Source organism: Taudactylus pleione, unplaced genomic scaffold, assembly GCF_031769625.1.
Source record: "Taudactylus pleione unplaced genomic scaffold, aTauple2 ptg000375l, whole genome shotgun sequence".
In the NCBI taxonomy this organism is placed as follows: Eukaryota; Metazoa; Chordata; class Amphibia; order Anura; family Myobatrachidae; genus Taudactylus; species Taudactylus pleione.
Window position 1 is genome coordinate 537501 of NW_028284776.1, and position 21317 is coordinate 558817.

The 21317-nt window shown below is 45.3% G+C and overlaps 1 protein-coding gene across 5 annotated transcripts in view; it reads right to left on the reverse strand.

Annotated features, from left to right (window-relative positions):
- Window positions 1-21317, reverse strand: part of DLG3 (discs large MAGUK scaffold protein 3) — a 237297-nt gene that overhangs the window by 36117 nt on the left and 179863 nt on the right. The gene's annotated exons all lie outside the window — the stretch shown is intronic.

Sequence of the window (21317 nt, forward strand, 5' to 3'; positions counted from 1 at the left end):
CTCTTATACATGTGACAAGGAAACTAAACTGTTGCTCATGATAATATATGGTATTTTGCAAGTCACTGACGTACATAAAACGAAGCAGCAATAAAATGACTTCTAGTCAGATTGAAAAAAAAACCAAGACAACCAAACTTTCTCAGTCATGCTGCTGTACAATGCATCATACGCCTGACAAAGCCACACAGTAGAAGTTCCATATGGTGTATTTGGTTACAATTATTTTGGGGACCGGCTGGCTAGGTGTTTTTGCAAGTGTTCCTAGTCTGGCAGCAGTCTGGACACATTGCCAAAAGGCAGTGCCTGTATGCTCAGCCAGGTAATGTCGCCAGGAAAAGTGCTTGTGTTAAGGGGCAGTCCTACAATCTCATGGCTGGGTGATCAACTGGCAAAAGTCCATGATGATTCCAGTGCATGAGGTTTTTCAGGTCTCATGTTCAATACCCAACCAGCCAGGGTGTTCTTGCCAACAGAAAAGGTTGGAGACATTCAAAATTTAGTCTGAAACCTTTTGAAGGTTGGAAGTCCATTGGTTCTTTGTTGTATGAAGCTATTAGGGTAGATGGTGTTCTCATTCGAAGCAGTCCAGTACGCAAAGCTAAATTCCAGGATGAACATTAAACATTCTATGGCTGCATTTCAAATGGTTCTTGCGCTCCCTGCTGGGCGTCTATATGAATAGGCACCCGATGGAGCAATTCAGCTGTTTCTCCCTTCAGTCGCCCATTAGTAATTAACGCAGCTAAAAGCATCAGTTTCAGCAGCGCAAATCGGCTAAATTTGTCTAAAGTTTTGGTTTGGGTGCCCAAACCACCATTAGGGCATTCCAAAAAACAGACTTTGCACACATTTCTTCTCGCACTGCAGGAGGCTGCGATAATAAATGTGTCCCCCCGCAGTTTTAGGCATTTGAACAGAGCAACATTTGAATTGCTCAGTCAGGCGCCTATTTGTATAGACGCCTAGCGGGAGGCATTCTAAAACAACCAAATGCCCCGTAAAATGCTTGGTTGCGTTCCAACCATCGGCTATCAACTCAATTATCTTCCTGTCACCAGAGATGAGAGTCTCTTAGATGGTGGATCTGGTCAGAAAATTTGAAGAAGGGCAGGAGCTTCATTATCCAGGATGCCAGTCTCCTAGGCTGGGTTGGTGGTAATTCTAAACCATCATTTTTAGGGACTCTTATCCAGAAAGGAAGCAAGGCTTTCACTCAATGTGTGGTTCCAAACACATTAAAGAAGACACACACATTTATTCAAAGAAACACTACACAGTACACAGCATACTTAAGTCAGGTGGACAAGTTGTTCCCTGGCAATGAGAGAATCATGCTATTTCCTATCTTGGGCAGAGATTAATGTACCAGCTATATCTGCAGTCTTTAGGGGCAATTCAACTGAACGTGATGTGAATAGGGGCGGGAGGGGGTTCCTGGAACTTTTGAATTGTTTCCCCCATGCCCAGCACTTAGTCAGGAGTTGCCGGTTAGCGGGCCTTAAGCCGGGTGTTTAGGCTCGCTAACTGGCATTTTCCAACTTAAGTGCCAGTTCAGAGAAGATGGGCTTAGATTCCAGAATTAAAGCCCTTTCTGCAAGGTGTATTACATATACAGCCAATTTATAGGCATCCTGTAGAGCCTTGGGCTCTAAATCTTGTTTGGTCAGCAATACATTTTCTCCCTTTGAACCTATGCAGGTGGTAGACCTGAAGGGAATGACTTGGAAATTATTTCTTTTACTCATTTCGTCAGCTAGGAGACTAAAGCTGGCCACACACTAGACCAACTTTCATCCAACCAGCCAACTAGTTGATTGGTTGGAATGAAAACCTGGTAAAGGATGAAAGCAAATGACAATCAGCAATTTGCTCCCAAACGCCGGAAAATGGACAAAAACTGTTGTTTGAACAAATTGTTTAGAACAAACATTTAACAAACTTTTCTGAACGACCATTTTCATCTGTTTTCTGGCATTCAGGAGCAAATTGCTGATCATCAGTTACTCCCATCAGTTACCAGATTTTCATTCCAACCAATCAACTAGTTGGCTGGTTGGATGAAAGTTGGTCTAGTGTGTGGCCAGCTTAAGAATATCAGCTCTGACCTGTAAATTTCCAGTTTCGATTCGTGAAGATAGGGTAGTGTTACATACACTACCTTCTTCAAACAAAGATCTGTCGCATTTTATCAAAATCAGTATATAGTAATACCCACTTTATAAGTCTTGCAAGACAACAGATCAGAGTCAGTTGTCTCTGTTGGACATGGTTAGAGAGTACTAAGACATTATCTGGAAAAGGACAGCCAGCATGAGGAAGATGGACATTTTACATTGTCCTTTAGGACTAAGAAAAGAGGTTGGCCAGCATCAAAGCAGAATATAGCCAGTGGTATTAGGGCCACTATTCAGTGGGAACATGAGTGGGGGAGGTTTGAACTTCCCAACAAGTTTCATTTTGGGAAGCCTTTAAAAACAGGAGTACACCATTCCTGCACTAACCATGCAACTGACAAGTTCAGACTTGTCTTGTGCCTCTCTCTGTGATCCGGGATGGCCATCAGTGGTTTACCATCAATGGTACAACAAGCTATGGTGAATCATCGATGGTTTGCACCACTCACTCTGGCTGCAGCTTCTGCTTTGAGAACTAGTGATATGCTTTCCTTTTGGAGGGGGCAGCCAGGTCAACATACCAGGGGGGGGATCACGGCAGAGCTCTAGATATTACCCAGCATTAGAAGCTGAGCGGGAGGCATGACTATGCTAGTACTTACTTATGGCCCTGCCACCACTACACAATGCCAAGACTACCGGCATTGTGAAGCAGGGCCATGACGACGTAATTCAGCACGAATTGCATCATTCCCCCCCTGCGTTTGTATGGGAGCTGCAAGGGGGTCCTGTGGGGAATGGGGTTCGGCAGCCGGCTGGGAGACTTGCCTGCTTTTCCAGGGGGGGGGGGGGGGGGGTCTACCCCAAGTATGATACAAGGGACTAAGACAGTGTATCTCAGAGGTTCCCAAACTCAGTCCTCACGGGACCCCAACAGTCCAAAGTCACTTTCCTCATCAATTGATTTACTTTGTCAAGCATGGACATCCTTTAAAACCTTGAGTGGCAACATGCAGGACTGAATCAGCTTTGCAGTCAAATGAACGTTTAAGCAGAGTTGGGGCATCACCTATCACATGAAAAAAAGAATGAAAGAAAACTATTGCAAAAAGGAAAGCTGTATAAATTGAAAAAGTTAGAAAAAAGTCCATAGGGTCCACAGGGAGACCTTGGGGTGTTGGTGATGGCTTGGACATCCGGGCACCATGCAGTTAATTTTTTTCTCCCAGGATGCACTGGACCACTCTCCCCATACCCCGCCCCCAAGCCACCTCAGTTCGTAATAAGCCAAAGACCGGAGGAGAATAGAAGAGAAGGAAGTCTGGAACACACAGGAATCACATTCTCGCATAGAAGACTGAACCAGCAGTGACCAGAGCGAAGCCCATCTGAAGCAAGGAGTGTCTGAGTAGTTGCCCTTTGGACCCTATGGACTTAGAAGAAAGATAACAAAAAGGTAAGTTCTTACCATATCATTTTCTTCTTCAGGGTTCATAGGCTCCACAGGGAGATCTTGGGGATATCCCAAAACAGTCGTTCAAGGCTGGGGACGCTCCTGATCTGACAGGAGAATCGGGCGCCCGAAGGAAGCATCCGGAGAAGCAAAATGTATCAAAAGCATAGAATCTTAAAAAGGTCTGGACATCAAACCACGTGTCCACCTTACAAAGCTGAATAACCGAGGTGCCACGGCGAGCTGCCCACGGTAGACCCACAGACCGAGTAAAATGAGCAGTTAAAAAAGGCAGGACAGGAGGGCCCTGGAGTGTAAGCCTCAGATATCGTCATACGAATCCACCTTTCCAATGTCGGTTTATTGGCTGGCCATCCCTTCTTGTGAAAACAGTAGAGGACAAACGAGTCTAATTTCCGAAGGGAACTGGTACGGTCCACATAAATCCTGATAGCACGTACCACATCCAATGAGGCCTCACCTGCCGAGAGGTCTGGGGATTGAAAGGCCGGAACTATAATTTCCTCATTAATGTGGAAATTAGATTCTGAAGCACCCCGTCCTAGTTAAAGTTCAAAAATGGGAGCGACAGGAGAGCGCCCCCAAATCTGACAGCCTTCTGGCCGAAGCAATGGCCAGAAGTAAAACAGCCTTAGCCGTCAACCATTTGAGATCCACTGAGGTCAGCGGTTTAAATGGAGGGCTCTGGAGAGCCTTGAGGACAACAGTCTAATCCCAAGGAGCCACAGGAGGGACAAAGGGAAGCTGAATCCGCAGGACACCCTGCAAGAAAGTACGAATGTCTGGTAAAGGAGCAATCCTTTGTTGAAACCAAATAGAGCCAAAATATGCATCTTCAGTGAGGCTAAGCGGAGACCAAGGTCCAAACACGCTTGAAGGAAAGCCAAAAAGCCTAGGTATCTTAAATACCAGAGGGTCATAACCCCTGGCACAACACCACTGAAAATAGGTATGCCACAGACCTGATATATACGAGCAGAGGCTGGTTTACGTGCTCTGAGCATGGTACTGACCACAGAGCTGGAGAAACCTTTGGACTTTAAGAAGGAAGTCTCAAGAGCCACGCCGTCAAAGACAGACGACCCAGGTCCGGGTAAAGGCAAGGACCTTGAGATAACCGGTCCGGACGTTGAGGCAACAGCAATGGAGTGTTGATGGAGAGACTCTGAAGATCTGAGAACCAATGCAGTCTGGGCCACACTGTAGCCACCAGGAGGACCGCTCTTCACTCTTGTTTGAACTTCCAAATGACTCGAGGAAGAAGGGCGACTGGAGGAAACAGATACACAAATTGGAAGGTCCATTTCACTGACAGAGCGTCGACCAGGAGTGCCCCGGCATCTCTTGTCCTGGACTCGTATCTTGGCAGCTTGTGATCGAGTCTGGAGGACATGAGGTCCACTTCTGGAAGGCCCCACTTGTCTACTAGGAGTTGAAACACCTCTTTGTGAAGAGACCATTCCCCTGGATGCACACCGTGACAGCTGAGGAAGTCTGCTTTCCAATTAAGAACTCCTGGAATGAACACTGCCAATATGGCTGGGAGATGGCCTTCCGCCCATGTCAGAATACATGACACCTCTGTCATTGCCGCCTGACTTAAAGTACCTCCTTGATGGTTAATATGAGCCACAGTCGTGGCGTTGTCTGACTGAACCTGCACGGATTTTCCGTGAAGTATGAGTCTGGTTAGCTGGAGGGCCCTGAAGACCGCCCGAAGCTCCAATATGTTTATTGGCAGGGCAGATTCTTCTCCTGTCCAACGACCCTGAAAAGAGTGTGGACCTGTCACTGTGCCCCAACCTCTGAACCTGGCATCCGTCTGAATTATCCAGTCCGGAGTCCAAAAGGGGCGTCCTTTGGTGAGGTGACCTGTCTTCAACCACCAGGATAGGGATAGATGTACCTCCGAAGATGGCACCATTGTCTGTGCTTTTATCCGATGGGGTAAGCCGTTCCACCTGGAGAGGATCAATTTCTGCAGAGGCCTGGAATGGGACTGGACATACTCCACCATGTCGAATGTCGACACCATAGATCCCAGCACTTGCATTGCTGAATGGATTGACACCCAGCGACTGTGGAGACATCTGCGTACCCACGTCTGCAAATTGGAGAACTTTTCTGGTGTCAGAAAAATCCTCTGCTGCTGGGAATCCAATTATGCTCCCAGATGGCGCCTCCTCTGTGATGGAATCAGTGATGACTTCTTCCAATTGATTAACCACCCGTGAGTCTGTAGAACAGATATTGTAAGCTGCAGATGTTGGTGAAGTACTTCTGGAGACCCTGCTAACAAGAAGTCGTCCAGATATGGTAGCAGTCGGACACCCTGTCCCCGCAGATGGGTCGCCATGATAGCCATAACCTTGGTAAACACCCGAGGTGCAGTGGATAGGCTAAAGAGTAGAGCCCAAAACTGGAAATGTTGCTGCTGTACAGCAAACCATAGAAAACGCTGGTAAGATGAAGCAATCTGAATATGCAGGGATACATCCTGATTATCCAGCGACACCATAAAATCCCCAGGTCCCATAGCCAGGATAATTGACCGTAGGGTTTCCATCCTGAACAGAGGTACCCTGAGGAATTTGTTCAGGGACCCGAGGTTGAGGATAGGCCGATAGGATCCATTCGGTTTCTGAACCAGAAAAAGATTGGAGTAATAACCCGTTCCTCTCTGAGGCAACAGGACAGGGACTACAACTCCTGCTTGAAGCAAGGATTGTACAGCCTTCTAGATTTGTAATGCCTTGTCTTTGTCTGACAGAGGGCCTGCACACAAGAATTGGTGGGGAGGCATTCTGCGGAAGGCGAGGGCATACCCATGAGAGACCACTTCTCTTACCCAAGTGTCTGGTGGTCTGACACCAGCACTGGGCGAACTGAAGAAGTCGGCCTCCCACCTTGGGATGCCCCAAGGGGAGGTCCGTCCCATCAGGCTGAGGACTTGGCCACCGGACGTCTGATACTCCATGCCTGCTTCTTGGGCTTGGTAGTCTTTTGAGGGCTGACTGCCTAGGAAAGGGCTGACCCTTAAGCTTACCTCTCGTGCCGAAAGGATGAGGTCTGGGATCCTGAAGAAGTAGATGCCGAAGGCAGACACGCAGACTTAACTGCTGCCAATGTATGCACAATCTTGTCCAGGTCCGGACCAAACGAGATCTTACCATTATAAGGCAAACACTCTAATCCTTATTTAGAGTCCGCATCCACTCTCCAAGAGCGCAGCCATAACAAACGGCGAGCTAACACCGCAGCAGCCGAAATCCTGGAGGATAAGAGGGTGACATCCAAAAGTAGCCTCGTTAATATATGCAGCTGAATCACGGAGGTTACCCACCAGAGCCACTTGATCTGTGGTAGCATCTGAAGGAAAGGACTCCTCTAGGGAATCTGCCCAGAACTCCATAGCCTTGGCCATCCAGGAGATAGCCATAGCCGGTCTGGAAACTGCCCCTGAAAGAATACATTGACTTTAAAACACACCTCTTACCTGCCTATCCGTGGCATCCTTTAAGGAAGAAATGGACGACATTGGCAGAGTAGCGCTTTTAATTAAGCGCGTCACACGAGAGTCCACCGCAGGAGGCGATTCCCATTTAGTACAATGTTCCTCAGGAAAGGGATAGGCATAAGCCAGACGTCTGAGGCTAATATCGCTTCCCATGGCGATTTCCAAGCCACTTCCATGTGCTAGCTGATCAGATCAAGGAAATAAGGACTACTTCGGCATTATTACCTTTAACAGAGCAAGTTTGAACCGGGGAGCTGGTGGTTTGTCCTCCGCTTTAACTAGGGCCGAACGGACAGCACGTATGAGAGCCGTAATATTGATTTTAGATTAGACTCCTCCTCTCGCTGAGAGGCCTCAGTCATCTTCATCTAGAATCTCCCCACTATCAGTGTCATCGTCATCATATTGTGTAGATTGAGATGATGGCATAGGCCTTTTAGCCGGTCTAAGGGGTTTATCCCCCTGCAACATAGCCTGGAGGGTATGAGAGGTATCCGCCAGGGTCTGCACTGTAGTAGATAGTGTATCCACCCATGGAGGAGGCACAGACTGAACCTGCATGGTGAAATCTGTAGAGGCAGGCCCTGTTGGGGTTCACACAGCTCTCGGTTTTGCCCTATCTTGGGAAACACAGGGGGTACTGCCCACCGCCCCGCCATGGTAAACAATGCCTGAGCAAAGGACGCCCAAGGAGGCTCCTGCGAGGTGGCTGGGACTACAGAGGGGCCTGGAGGATTGTAACAATTCACACATAATCCCTCTAAGAGCATGTCCCCCACACCTAGCCCTGCAGCACATGATTTGCATGACAGCAGGGCCGGAGCAGAATTGTGCAGATCATGCCCACTTTCAGACATTGCAGAGAAGGTAGTGTACACTGATTGTGACAACCCACACAATTAATATATATAAATGTGAGGTATAATAAACACATTGACACCACTTGTATGTAAGGGCTCAGAAAAGGAAAGGGTATAGTAATATTGTCTGACAGACAGAAGCAGACAGAGCTAGCATAAAGTCACATACAATGCAGAAAAAACACCTGCACAATGGCACAGACTTAGCGTCTGGTAGGCTTTAGTGCTACATACACTGACCAGGAGGCGATGTATGTTGGAGGACCCGGGCTCCGCGTGTCCTGAGAGATCTGCGACTTGCCAAGGAGAAAATGGCCGCCAGAGACCTCAGAGGGGGCGTACCCGTGGGAAAAGTGCTGCTTCAGCTCAGCCAGACCGCAGTGAAAAGGCGCGCTGAGGGGAGGAGCCGCTGTAAACAGGGAAGGCTGCCACCCCTGTCTGGCAATTAACCCCTGGGATGCTGGCTTGCGCACTAGCATGTGTCCCTGGTGGTCTAGTGGAAGCGCAGGTTGTGTGTGCCTGGCTCCACTGCAGTCATCCCCGGACTGTCCCCTGAGCTCCGGGGGAAGAGACTTATGCTAGCGGTGATCCGCTTCTTACCTGCTCCCCGTGCATCCGGCTGCAGTCCTGGTAGTCCCACGAGGTCTGGCTAGATCAGTACCGGCGTCTCAACGCCAGCTGGGTGATGGAGCAGCAGCGTGGACGTCCACTGGATTGTAACGCTGTCCACTCTTAAAGAAATTACTTTAAATCTTCTGAGGCCGTAAACAGCCCCCGTGTCCAAGCAATTCATCTGTGATAGTAATCCATCGCGAACGCAATGCCTCCGCTACACTACATAAGGATGCCCACTTTACCTTACACACATCCATAATGTTTAGCAAGACCGCAAAAACATTGGTACAATCGAGTACCATCGCAGCCTCATGCACACTTACACAAGCCCTGACCTTACTAACCACTGACCAAAATCGTAATGGCTAGTTCGCACACTGATGCATGCGCAGGTCACAAAACAATCGGGCGTTTGCGTGCGTATTAGCAACTGGGTTTCTTGCTGAATTAGGCCCTTAGGACCTCATTCAGAGCCGGACGCTATTTGCGCTCGCTCGTTCAGAAAAAAGGGGTGGCTATTCAAATGAACCGTTCGCTCTTTGCAGTCTGTTCACGCCTCTAGGCGTGAACGAGCAAACAAAACATGCGGTAGTTTTTTGGAAAACTACACCCCCTGGCCGCTCGCATCCTACGTCATGTCCGCTATTTAGTAGATTAATCGAGTACATCGACCAGCGTATGAACTGCTCGCTATTCTTGTGGTTTGTTTTTCCTACCGCAATCTTGCGAGCAGTTCTGACTATAAAATAACAAAGTGACGTGGTCAATGACACTGCTGTATTCATTATGCACACCCTTAAGACGCCCGTTTTGGCCTTTAAGCACGCCTGCGTACTGATCTCCACTCCCCGTATTCAAGCACCTTCCCCTGTTACCACCCACATACGCCTCCTCATGTCACTCAAAATAGCAGGCATTCGCTATTTAGCGAACAAACGATTTTCGGCCGCACTGACTGGTTCGCGCTGGCGTATTATGATCCGTACGCATGCGCAGTTGTGCAAACATCGCTCGGAACGAACGAGCAGCCGCTTTACGAGCGGCTTTGAATCAGGCCCTTAGTTCCTTGTATCCCTAGTTCTAAATGCAGAAGCTGCAGTAAGACTGAGAAAAACACAGTAGGGATGGCCATTGATCAATAGTCGATATCGATGGTTCAGCCATCAAGGGCAGAGAGCCAATTCTTCTGTCATCGCTAGTAAAGTGGAACCCGATGGGTTTTTTCTCTGCTCATGACAGAGCTTAGCCCTGCCCCCTGGCTGTCCACTAAGCCCCTTTTCTAAACCCCATCCCCTTTTTTTTTATTAGCCGGTGGCTTGCCAGGCAGTGGTGCAAACCTTTGATTGTTTACCATAGATTATTGTACCATCGATGGTTATCGATGGCATTGGTGGTGCCATCCCTAGAACACAGAGAGAGAGAGAGACACTACAAGACAAATCTGAACTTGCCAGTAGCATGGCTAGTGCAAGAAGGGTTCGACTGCCATATTTTTTTTTACTCGCGTTCCAAACTGAAACCAAGGAGCTTGTATTTAAATGTATAACATACTTTACGTACAAAAAAATTAAACACCCTTTAGATATTCAAGGTCACAATATGTGATCTTTAAAATGTAGAAGTCAAAATTTAAATATAAAAACTATTGTCCCTTAGCTTCAAAACAAGACAAACATGAAAGTTCTACCACAAATAGAAGCAGTTATGATTCGTTTTAGTTGACCTTGCAAGCATAAATTTTACATATTTTTGTCATGTTTGCATGAACACTATAGCTGCATACACACACAACGATTTTGTTACCAACGATTTTATGAACGATTTTTATGAACGATTTTTTAAAGTGTAATGAACGATTTTTATGAACTACAAACGATTTTTGCATATTCCCTTAATGAAAATCGTTCAGTTGACAAGTCTGACTGAACTACAAACGTGAACGCGCATGAACGATAATCGATCATTTGACTCAGAAAGTGAACGATTTTTTCAAACGATTATCGTTAAACGATATCGTTTAACGATTATCGGTCAAAAAATCGTGTGTGTATGCAGCTCATCACTGAGGGCTATAATTTTACATATGAAAGTTACTTTATGCCATCTACCATTCACAAAAGATGGCTGGGTTGAAAAGTTACTTTTTTGTGATGATTTGGCATGGAATGACCCTATGCAGATTTCATAACTGTGTCCGGGAATTTATCTTTTGGACAGAAAGTTTTAAGTTCAGCCAGGTCTGAACATACCCTCCTCCTAGGCGCAGCTTTTGTATGTCCCCATGGTCTAGAGCAGTGGTGTCAAACTCGGGCCCTCCAAGCTGCAGTGGAACTACACATCCCAGCATGCAGTGCCACAGTTTTGCTATTAGGGCATTCTAAAACTGTGGCAGGGCATGCTGGCATATGTAGTCCCACAAAAGCTGAAGGGCCCGAGTTTGACACCACTGGTCTAGTGTCTCCCATATGGAGGAAGGAGAAAAGAAGATTTGTAGTACTTACCGTAAAATATCTTTCTCCAAGGCTATCTGGGGGACACTATGGGGGGAATTCAATTGTTTTAGTCAACGGCTCTGACAGAGCAGACTGAGCAAATTGTTGCTCCGTTGGGGCGCAACAGCCGCCGGCACAGACATTTCTGCTTGCACCCACCTGAGAAGTCAAGCAGAAATGTGCAATAAGTTCTGGTTTTGGGCACCCAAACTCCTGTTTGGGCGCCCTAAGCAGAACTTTAGACGGGTTTAGAATTGCAACATTGGGTGCCCATTAATAAGTGCAACTTAAAAATAAATGGGGTGTTGGAGGGGAGGAGCATATCTCATAAAAAAAGTTATCCCATTAAGTGCTAGCTCCTCAACCCTCACGACTGGTCTACAGTGTGGCCCAGATTGACTCGGAGAAACATTAAGTACCAAAAACCCTTTTGTGGGTACTGCATCATTTTTTTTTATTTCTATACATGGATGATTATATTGATGTTGTAACAAGACCAGTGCAAAAATAGATTTAGCACAGTGGTGAGAAGCCTTAGACGCAACAGGGTTGAACATAGAACACATTCCTGTTCCCACAACTCTCTATATTGGTGGCCAATGTATCACAGGCCTCATGTGTCCGACAACACATACAGTATGTTTGTTTACCGAAGTCATTTATCTCAGGCATACTATTTAAGTGATCTGCAAACATAGTGGGTTTAACCAAGGAAGTGATGTGTGGTCAAACCTGGAGAGGAAACAGCCATGCAACAAATAACGGCTTTCAAATTACCATAAAGTACAAACCCTTTTACAGAGGATTTTTAGAATGCACTTTAAAATATTTATACAAGCCACATGCGAGTTACAATAAGGACTTAAGGTGGGTACGCACCTAACAGATATATATGCAGATCGAGTGATCTGCAGATAATGGTTGTTCATACGCACTGTGCAACCTACGTCAGATATATTGGCCATTGGCTGTGCAGCACAGCCGACGCGATATGTCTGAACGACGTCGTTCATAGACATATCGTTGGTGCACACTGGCCGACGGGCACAAGATATATTGGCCAATCAATTGATCGGCCAATATATCTGTCAGTCTGTACACAGCATTAGACACCCATGAAATGTTCTATCCTCCAAAATGTTTTGCAGGAGTTAATGTTGCACAGCTTATGATCCCCCCAACTATAGATATAAATAAAGTGTTTTGGGCAATCCACCATTACGGGGGCGACTCAGTTCAGTAGGCATTTAGTAAAGGAGGAAGCCCCGGGAACTATTTAATTTAATCAATTCACCGCGATGTTTACTCCGATGGGAAGTAGTTAAGTTGGAGAATGCCGGTTCTCGTGACTTAACCTGGGGTGTGCAGGCCACGAGGCTGTTAGCGCCGCGCTAAGTCGGAAAACAGCCTAGCCACTGGCACTTTAGTCAGATTTCTCCACGCACCCTCAGGAGGGTGTAAGAAGAGATCATTAGTCGGACTAAACAGCACGCTGAATTGAATAGCTCCAGGAGCTCCCTCCCGGCGCTATTCAATTTCCGCTGATTGAAAAGCCTGCTATGTTACCCTATATATTCCTAATGAAAAACAAAAATTAAAACAAAATTGCACAGTCGCCGGTGGCATAAACGCTTTGCACAAAATATGCAACAGACGCACATAAAAAAAAAAAAGTTCTATTATCAGCACATTAAAGTTTCATTTAATTTGGTTACTTAACGCTTTGGGCCGTATTCAATTAGCGGCGAAAACGGACGTTTAATGTCAAAAAAAAAAAAAAAAAAAAAGGGAACATTTTTGCAAAAAAATTAAAATAAATTAAAAAAAATAATGGAGGAAAGTTCTCCATCCCAGGAGAAAAAAAAATGAGAATTACAAGAAATTTTTTTGGTAAGTTGCGTAATTTGGCAAAAGACGACCGTGCAAATTTTGGCCCAAACAAAAAAAAATATAAAAAATTGTTGAATAAAGATAGAAAGCTATTTTTTCCAAGAAAATTACTGTTCCACGTAAATTGGGGGTACGTTAAAACGGGTGCAAGTATAGTTTCGTAAAAACGCAATTTTAAAAACCGTTAAACTGCCTGTGACCGCGTGCGATGTTTAAAAAACACTTGATGCATAAAAATCAGACCCAAAACTTAAAAACATTTTCAACTAGTTTGTTTTTTTGCCCAAAATTGGCGCGGTTGTTTTTTGGCAAAGTACGCCACTTACAATTTTTTTCCCCCCGGTAATTTATCATTAAGTGTCCAAAGGGTTCTGAAAGAAATCCCCACTTTTTAGCCAAAAATAGGGATTTTTTTTTTTCCTCCTGGGATGGAGAAAGAAAAAACTTTTGTCCAGTTTTTTCCCGCCTGTTGACTTTTTTTTTTTTTTTTTGGAGAAAATTTACTTTTTTGGTAAAAAACGGACGATTTCGCCAATGGCAAAAAAGGGCCCATTTCGTCGCTAATTGAATACGGCCCTTAGTCTTTGCTCCCCTTTTAATTTTATTGAACAACAAAGTAGTTAGGTTCCAATTGCAATGCATTGTAATAAAGTATTGAATTTTATTTGTTTGCAAAATCCTCATTTTTGGCTGTAACTGATGCAATGTCAAATCTTGTAAAGCATAGTCAATGCAAATATTGTAATGATTACAATTAAAAGATTCATTTTGAATTGTGAAACTGACTTAACTGCGAAAAATAACTTACTAATTTGCAATGGCATATAATACACACACACACACACACACACACACACAATCGTGAGAGGGATTCTCATCTGAGCAGCACATGAGAAGCCAAAGCCCCACACAAGGCCGCTGCTGGAAGCTCTCCATGCCTAGGCAAAATATTTAATAATCATAACCAATGCAGTGCAAAACCGTGACAATGGGTTTAGCCGAAGGTGCAAACCATCTCATTCCAATACACCAAAGTCCACGGTTCTAACACGGAACAGATCTGGGACACGACCCCTTTAACACTGCGGCGCTGACCCGGGTTATCCCCAGGTCAGTGCCGTTCAAACCGGAACCAGGTCTGCAGTGACCCGGTTCTTCCACCGTTACAGTGGACGATTAGAGATGATGTAGTCTCCCAAGCGCCACTGAAGACAGCCAACCAGGAAGAATGCGGCACGACCAATGTCATCGTGACCCAGGTTGCGTCGTTTACACTGCAGAGTGACACAGGAACGACCCGTGCCCAACCCTGCAAGCTACCCATGTTGAATCCCTGGGTCGCTGGACCCTGGGTTGATCCATTTCCACTGATACAAATCCCTGATTGATGAGTGTTCACGTGCAAAATCCAGGACTTTCAGGTCAGTGTAAAAGGGGTATTAGAGGGATTAAAAGGACACCCAACCACCATGAGTTTTTACTTGCAATGAGATCGTACAACTCACTACATGTAGATATGTTCCTTTATAGTGACATGTAAAGCATCATCGTACTCAACATAATTGACCCAAATATTAAACACTTCACATTTTGCCAGCCTGTGTCGATCATCCCCATCACTACATATAGCTGACATGTGTCCACATTACTTAACTTGACAGTAATGCTGGCCACACACATAGCGATATGCTACCTGATTTGGCTGATTCCGACACATTGGAACAACAGCGTGTAAAATATGGCCAAATAGTGAGAAAATCGTGAGTCCCCACTTACAATCACGATGCGCGTCCCTGTTGGTCGTACATTGCATCTTCAGATCTGCCGTGCTGTAGGGCAGATCTGCCAATCTGGAATACAAATGCACTGGAGAAATGTCTCGCTGTAGGATAGATCGTTTGAAGATTGGACACTGCAAACACCAAATCGTGTGCAGAGCTGCCGTGGAGTTTTCAAGGGCAATCGTGCACGATGTCGGATCGTGAACACATCGCTATGTCTGTGGCAGCTTAACTCCATGACTGACCCCCTCCTTTTCTGCTGTATACCTTCTAAGAACAATTACCAGGTACCTAGCTATAACAGCTCTAGTGAATCATTATGACATGCATGCCCTGTTATTGCAGCCAAGGCTGCACTACAGAGCATTTCTGCTTATACGAATGTCACCAGGGCTTTCAATGAACACAGGAGAGTAGTTCTGGGTACAGAAATAGCACACTGTTATAACACTGTGCCTTAGAGCTGTCATGGCTCTGAATATATTCTAACAGTTCCCAGCAAAGGCGCTTGAGAGCTGTCATTAACAAACCACTACCAGTACTGAGAAGCAGCAGAAGAAGCAATAGAAAGACATGAGCCGGTCACGAGAGTGTATTTCTAAGTCATCATGGCAATTGGGATTTGAACAGCCCTGCTACATGTGTGCACTAGAAAGATGTTAGAGTGATATTTACCCAGATGATCCTTTAGAAATAGGACCAACCAAGTTTAATATGTTGGGCATTCATTGGGGGAAGTTCAATTGTTTTCGGTCACATGTAGCTCTAGTTTAAACGGACGGAAGCTACTCAATTGTTTGTGTAAGTTACTTGTCGCGGATATCTGTTCATAGCCTTCTGAGGTGCAAGCCGAAGTTCGCCCAATGTAGGGCTTTTGGGTGCCTCAACTCTCTTTAGATGGGATTAGCTGCTTTACATGGCTAGAGCCCTGCATTTTGGGCTCGAAATCCACAATAGCGATGGGCACCCAAAGCCAATTGAATAGCTCCCGTCACTAAACGGGTGCTGTAGCCGCAATAGAAAAATTGAATTTCCCCTCATTATGACTAAAGGCTAATTTAATGGAAAGGAGTTCTTTTTTGTGCATGTTGATTACAGCAGCATTGCCCTCGCCACCATAGTCGGTATCGGCAAGTGTGTATGCACTTGCTGATGCCGGCGCCCTGAGGGGACCCGTTGCGAGCGAGGTCGGTACACACTAGACAGTCTAGTATATACCTGGCTTTAGCACATCTAGCCCATAGTTCTAAACGAACCGTGACTACTTATTACACTAAGGCTGAGGGCCTGATTTCCGATCGTAACTGCGATTATTCACGCAATCGGCCAATTGTTGCATTCTGCACATGCATCACAGTGCGCAAACCGCCCACTGCGATCGGGACTGCGATTGCAGTGACTACGCAGACCCACCGCAAGGTTATTGAACGGAAGTGCAGTTTGTGGGTGGTGACAGTGGTGTGGTCGGAAAAACGTAGACATGCCAGTGCGCTTGAACGCCATTGCATGGGCATACATAAATTAGTCACTGCGATGCCGTACGCAGCCCGAGTACTCATAGCATGCGATGAAGTTAGTAATTCCTGAGTAAAGTCAGCTTGTGCAAGTGTGCGTGAGGCTGCGATGGTACTCGATAGTACCGATGGTTTTGCAGTCTTGCTAAAAATTACAGATGTGTTAGGTAAAGTGGGTGTTCTTTATGTTGTGCTGCAACGGCATAGCAATCGCAATGGATTAGCATACTATCGCAGTTGAACTGCGTACGTAATCGCTATTGCATTCGTAGTTGCGATCCTTGCTAAATCAGGCCCTGAATCAATTAGCTGTGAAGTAGGTTGCACAAGTTTTTACCATTGGGAAAGGCCACCGAATTTACTTTTTGCTATTCAATTAGAAAGTCGCTTTGAATGAACAGAGGCTTTAGCTTGCATTTCCATAGTAGGTGAGAAGTAGCGAAATATTCTTATTTCAATGTAAAAAAAAAAAATGTAAATACAGCAGAGTACCCCTTTGACATCCCATCTAATGAATAATTATCTATTCAGCGGTTTTTAAAAAGTAACATGCAAATAAAGACAGCAGAAAAATAGGTTAAATAATGTGGGACATGTATGATTAGGTGTTGTATTGATGGAAAGACTTTTTTTTAAACTTGCCAATGGGTGTTGCAAGTGGTTTTTTCAAACTTGTATATCAATATAAACATTAATGTACAGTACCAGTCAAAAGTTTGGACATACCTAATCATTCAGTGGTTTTTGTTTATTTAAGTTATTTTCAACATAGTAGATTAATACTGAAGACATCAAAACTATGAAAGAACACATATGGAATTATGTTGTAAACAAAAAAAGTGTTAAACAAATCAAAATATGTTTTCGATTTTAGATTCCTCAAAGTAGCCCCCTTTTGCTTTGATGACAGCCTTCCACACTCTTGGAATTCTCTCAATCAGATCCATAAGGTAGTCTCCTGGAATGGTTTTTAAATTAACAGGTGTGCCTTGTCAAGAGTCAATCTGTGGAATTACTTGCCTTCTTAATGTGTTTGAGACCATCAGTTGTGTTGTGCAGATGTAGGGTTAGTACACAGTGGACACCACTATTTGACTACTGTAGTAATCCATATTATGGCACCAGCCACTCAACTAGTGTTCCCGCTAGGCTGTTTTAGCGGGGCACGGCGCCCTGCCCTCACAGCCTGCGGGTGCCGTCTTAACCCGCGGGACGCAGTGTCCCGTGGGTGGAGAAATGTGCGGTGACCCGGTCATCGCCGGAGAATAAGACGCCGTGCGCATGCGCCTGGCATCTATTCTCCCAGTCTGCAGCGATTGGGGGCTGCGCGGCGTGTCCGTAAGTGCCGGGCACGCCCCCAAGTACAACGAAAAAGGGGACGTGTCTTATAGACACGCCCCCTTTTTACGGCCACGTCCCCTTTTCGGACACGCGCACAAAGTTGCCCTCTCTAGCTCCAGCGCCCTGCCTGCCACCGGAGCTAGAGTGAACACTACTCAACTCAGTAAAGAGAATCGACATTCCATCATTACTTTTAGAGAATGAAGGTCAGTCGATACGGAAAATTTCAAGAACTTTGAATGAATCCTCATGTGCAGTTGCAAAAACCATCAAACGCTGGCTCTCATGAGGAACGGCCCAGGAAAGGAAGACAAAGAGTTATCTCTGCTACAGAGGATAAGTTCATTAGTTACCAGCCTCAGAAACCGCTACTTAACAGCACATCAGATTAGAGACCACATAAAGTCTTCAGAGTTCAAGTAGCAGACAAATCTCAACATCAACTGTTCAGAGGAGATTGCGTGAATCAGGCCTTCATGGTCATATTGCTGCGAAAAAGCCACTACTGAAGATGAACAAGAAGAGGAGAATTGTTTGGGCCAAGAAACACAAGGAATGGACATTAGACCAGTGGAAATCTGTACTTTACTCTGATGAGTCCAAATTTGAGATTTTTGGTTCCAACCGCCGTGTCTTTGTGAGACACAGAGAATGTGAGTGGATGGTTTCTGCATGTGTGGTTCCCACTGTGAAGCATGGAGAAGGTGTGATGGTGTGGGGTGCTTTGCTGGTGACACTGTTAGTGATTTATTCAAAACTCAAGGCACAATTAACCAGCATGGCTACCACAGCATTCTGCAGCGCCATGCCATCCCATCTGGTTTCCGCTTCCTGGGACCATCATTTGTTTTTCAACAAGACAATGACCCCAAACACATCTCCAGACTATGTAAGGGCTACTTGACCAAGAAGGAAAGTGATGGAGTGCTGCGTCAGATGACTTGGCCTCCACAATCACCCGACCTAAACCCAATTGAGCTGGTTTGGGATGAGTTGGACCGCAGAGTGAAGGAAAAGCAGCCAACAAGTGCTCAGCACCTGTGGAAACTCCTTCAAGACTGTTGGAAAACCATTCCAGGAGACTACCTCATGAAGCTGATTGAGAGAATGCAAAATGGTGCAAAGCTGTCATCCAAGCAAAAGGGGGCTACTTTGAGGAATCTAAAATATAAAACATTTTGATTTAACACTTTTTTGTTTACAACATAATTCCATATGTGTTCTTTCATAGTTTGATGTCTTCAGTATTAATCTACTATGTTGAAAATAATTTAAATAAACAAAAACCATTGAATGAGAAGGTGTCTAAACTTTTGACTGGTACTGTACATCAAAACACTCTAGATCAGGGTTCACCAAATTTGGTCCTCAAGGCACCCTAGCAGTTCATGGTTGACACAGATTGATAAATAAAAAGACAACTACTAATTAAGTCAACTGTGCTCAAGCATAGATATCCTTAAAATCTGGGCAGTTGGGGTGCATTGAGAACAGAGGGGGCGATTCAATTGAGCGTGATGTGAATAGCGCAGGGAAGGAGTTCCTGGAGCTATTCAATTGACCAGGCTGTTAAATTCAATTAGGAGATTTCTGCTCTAACCCTCCAGAGGTGTGAGCAGAAGTCAGACTTAAGTGCCAGGCGCGATGCGGTTTTCCGGCTTAGCGCAGTGCTAACAGTATCGCGACCGGCATTTAAGTCGAAGAATGCCTGTTACCATGACTTAAGGCGTGAAAACCGGCATATAGTGGCTGAACCAGTCTAAAGTCCTGGCCCAAAACCAGATTTTTCACACAGTTCTGTAAGCCTCTGTGGCTATTCGCGCCCAAACAGAGCAACAAATGAATTGCTCTGTCAAGCGCCCAACACAGACAGGCACTGGCGCTAACAATTGAATTGCCCCCTAAAAGTCTTCTACACTGTCCTGCTATCTTCATCACCTTTTGGGTATTCATGATCATTTCACTACTCTTGCATGCACTGGATGCCCAAGACTTGCCATTTATAATTAAAGTATATGTATTAGGAGTGGGCTTCATGAAAATATCTTGCGAAGAGCGCGTTTTTGTAACATGGGACTTCACACTACAGAACATGCAGTTGACTGAATCCACCCTTTGGGGTTCCCATTAACATGGTGACTTGGATGGCCGATCAGGTGTTGTTTTACCCAATAACAGCAAAGTTCCACTGCAGGTCCCCCACAGAATTCCAATTTTATTCCGATGGGGAGCCAACTGATGCTAAACGGGATGGATGGTAGATGCAGTCTATGATGTTATCCAAACAGATTAAAATATCCCTCTCAGACTCAAATGTTAAGGCACAGGACTTTCAGGCTCAGACAATTTTATAAGGTAAATTCATAAGGGGCGATTCAAGTGTTTTTTTGGGGGGCACCCGACGGAGCAATTCAATTGTTGCTCTGTTTGAGCGCCCAAATACATATAGCAGCTAACCTCGTTTAAAGTCCCACTTTGGGTGCCCAAACAACAGACTTATTACACATTTCTGCTTGCCACACTGGGAGGCTGCGAGCAGAAATGTGTGCAGCAGTGGCTAAGCGCACCAGAGTTAATCTCCTATAAGACAAACTATATAAAATGTGCTCTAAGTTCTTATGATTGGCAGCAAAGGCAATATTTTTAATTTTAAGCAATTAAGAGAATTATACAGGCCAATAGTCTTACATACTTAAAGTAACAATTTTTTCCCATAATTTACAGGTGCCACAGAAGTTCTGAAGCACTGTATAGTACAGTGATTCCCAACCACGGTCCTCAAGGCACACTAACAGTCCTGGTTTTGGTGATATCCAGGTTTGAGCACAGATGGTTAAATCAAAATAACTGAGGTACTAATTAAGTCACCTGTGCTCCAGTATGGCTATCCTCAAAACCTGGACTGTTAGAGTGCCTTGAGGACTGTGGTTGGGAACCCCTGGTATAGTAGGTAGGACAAGGCAGGTAAATAAAACAAGTGGGATGACAAACTAACATGATAAATATAGTATGACAATTTTCATGACAAGTAAAAGATACAATACATGGGTAACCAAACAGGTTGCATGTTGAGTTAAGGCATGAACTGTATAGACAGAAGACAGGCTGGAGGGCTTGAGCCATGTACTGAATGCTTGAAGAATTGCAGGCTGGGGGAAGAGTTGTGTGGGAGACGTCTTGGAGAATACAGTGAGATGAGGTTGTCAGAGGGGAGAAGAGGTTGGGGGTGCAGAGAAAGCAGGAGTGGGTGAGGGCTTTGTAGATTGAGAATTAATTGGAATCTATACTAGTGAAGAAGTAGTGTAGAGTTTGGCAGACGTGAGGCAGAAAAGGACTGGCAATCAGAGGTGGGTCAGGAGTGATCAGACAGGATGGTGGTGTAATCAGAGATTAGAGTGTGAATGATAATTTTTGTGGTGTAAGGGGAGAGAAAGAGACAGGCAATGTTGCCAAGACAGAAGCAGCAGGATTGGATGCATGAAGGTGAGGAAGGAATCAAGTATGATGCCCAGGCCGCAGACTTGGGAATAGATGTTGGGAAATGGTGTTTTTAACCAAGGCACCTGAACAGGAGGGAGAAGAGGAACTGGAGAAAGGAAGATGTGGGTGTTGTTGGCATAGAGGTAATACTAGGTACTGAAGAAGCTGTTGATATCACAAAAGTGGGATATTTAGAGAGAAGAGCAGAGGGCCAAGTTGCTCTGACAGAGTTTGGA